The sequence below is a fragment of the Mandrillus leucophaeus genome, unplaced genomic scaffold (assembly GCF_000951045.1).
Source record: "Mandrillus leucophaeus isolate KB7577 unplaced genomic scaffold, Mleu.le_1.0 Scaffold39, whole genome shotgun sequence".
Lineage (NCBI taxonomy): Eukaryota > Metazoa > Chordata > Mammalia > Primates > Cercopithecidae > Mandrillus > Mandrillus leucophaeus.
The window spans coordinates 260584-263388 of record NW_012104142.1 but is presented as its reverse complement, the minus strand read 5'-3'; positions in this window follow the sequence as shown (position 1 = coordinate 263388).

Below are 2805 nucleotides of genomic sequence, written 5' to 3'. Positions count from 1 at the left end.
CTGAGCCACCGCACCCGGCCTGTTTGACTTCTTAAATCTTACCTTTCTCCCAAGACACACCATCTATCGATGCTATTCTAAAATTATTTTTGTCTATCTTTAGTTAATTATCTTTTCTAATTAAAAAATTAGGGCTGGGCGCAGTGGCTCACACTTGTAATTCCAGCACTTTGGGAGGCCGAGGTGTACAGATCACGAGGTCAGGAGTTCGAAACCAGGCTGAGCAACATGGTGAAACCCCATCTCTACTAAAAATACAAAAAAATAGCCGGGTTTTGGTGGCAGGCACCTGAAGTCCCAGCTACTGAGGCAGGAGAATCTCTTGAACCTGGGAGGTGGAGGTTGCAGTGAGCCAAGATGGCACCACTGCACCCCAGCCTGGGTGACAGAATGAGACTCCATCTCAGAAAAAAAAAATATATGTATATTAATAGGCCAGGCACAGTGGCTGATGCCAAGGCAGGAGGACCACTTTAGGCCAGGAGTTCAAGTCTGCAGTGAGCCACGACTGTGACACTGCACTCCAGGCTGGACCACACAGTGAGACCCTGTCTCAAAAATAATTAACTAATTAATTAATACTTACTATGGAAAAGTCAGCAGGTGAAGAATTGCAAGGGGGGACTTAAAAGAAAGGACAAGTCCGGGCTCAGTGGCTCACGCCTGTGATCCTGACACTTTGGAAGGCAGAGGTGGGCAGATCATGAGATCAGGAGTTCGTGACCAGCCTGGCCAACATGGTGAAACCCTGTCTCTACTAAAAATACAAAAATTAGCTGAGTGTGCTGACGTGCGCCTGTAATTCCAGCTACTTAGGAGGCTGAGGCAGGAGAATCACTTAAACCTAGGAGGCAGAGGTTGCAGTGAGCTGAGATTGTGCCATTGCACTCCAGCCTGGGCAACAGAGCAAGACTCCGTCTCAAAGAAAAAATTAAAAAAAAAGAAAGGACAAATCCTTTGTCACCTACCATGCAGAGATGATGACTATCATGTCTTCCATCATGATGACTTTGAGCGTGCAACTCGAAGTAGCACACACCACTCCCTGGCACACTGGATCCCCCTCAGCTTCCTTCATTGCTCTTATTTTATACCCTATCCTGCAGCACTACATAGCCCCACCAATGTCCCCAGAACTCACCTGGCTGTTCATTCCTGCCAATCCTATAACCCATCCATCCATTCCACCACCATAAGATACTGAGCTCCCTCCAAAACTAAGCAACCTATCCAAGTTCCCAAATTCAGTGACAGTATTTCCAACATCACCCCTACTTCCTTCTCTTCCAAACACACACCATTATACTCCATACCTGCATTATAGTTAAGGTTTTGGGTCACTAAGGAAGAAGGAAGTTCTTGCCCCTTAATTTGTAATCACAGAACATGAACTGGATCTTCAACGGCCTCTTCGTTTCAGTTCCCAGAGGCTGACCACATTTACCAATCAAGTTACTACACTTTAGTTGGTTCCTATCTTTTGCCAGACTCTAGGCTTTTTTTTTTTTTTTTTTTTTGCTTTCATTAGAAATTTAAAATATAAACAGCATCACTTAGTGAAATGCTATTTAGAAGCTTCATTGAGATGGTAAAAAATGTTTCCTATAATGAATTTTAACTTTTTTTTTTTTAAGACAGAGTCTGGCCCTGTCACCCAGGTTGGAGTGCAGTGACTGGATCATGGCTCACTGCAGCCTCAACATCCTGGGCTCAAGCAATTCTCCTGTCTCAGCCACCAAGTAGCTGGGATTACAGGCACTCGCCACCACACCGAGCCAATTTTTGTATTTTTTGTAGAGACTGGGTTTCTCTGTGTTGTCCAGGCTGGTCTCAAACTCCTGACCTAAAGTATCCACCTGCCTTGCCCTCCCAAAGTGCTGGGACTACAGGTGCCCGCCACCACGCCTGGCTATTTTTTGTGTTTTTAGTAGAAACGGGGTTTCACTGTGTTAGTCAGGATGGTCTCGATCTCCTGACCTCGTGATCCACCCGCCTCGGCCTCCCAAAGTGCTGGGACTACAGGCGTGAGCTGCTGTGCCCCGCCGCTGCTCTAGAACGTAATCGGTTCAAATACCTATTGACCAAAAAATCAACAGCAGTGTTTTCTGGACAGTAGGATCACAAATGTTTCTTCTTCATCTTTTCCAGACAACTCTAAATTTTCTAGAAAAAATTATGTATCATATTAATAATCAAGAAAAAATGCTCAATAAAAATATTTTGGTTGTTTACAAAAGTTTTATTCTAGGCTGAGTGCGGTGGCTTACACCTGTAATCCCAGCACTTTGGGAGGCCAAGGCGAGTGGATCACCTGAGGTCAGGAGTTCAGGATCAGCCTGACCAACATGGTGAAACCCTGTCTCTACTGAAAACATACACACACACACACACACACACACACACACACAAAACATTATCCAGGCATGGTGGTGCAAGCCTGTAATCCCAGCTACTCGGGAGGCTGAGGCAGGAGAATCACTTGAACCCGGGAGGCAGAGGTTGCAGTGAGCCTAGATCGTGCCGCCACACTCCAGCCTGGGCAACAGAGGAAGACTCCTTCTCAAAAAACAAAACAAGAGTTTAACTTTAAAAATCTGTTAATGGAGGATATACTTTAGATAACTTCCTTTGGAGTAAAATGAGTCTAAAGAAATTGGGTCGAAGATTAGCACTCAGGACCGCCTGAAATCTCAAGACAATATAGTTAGGAATATTACAGGTTGAATGAGAGTAATACAGTAATCATGAAGGTTGAATGGCAAGAACATTTGTGGGTTAAGTAGATAATCCAAGTGTCACCACAAA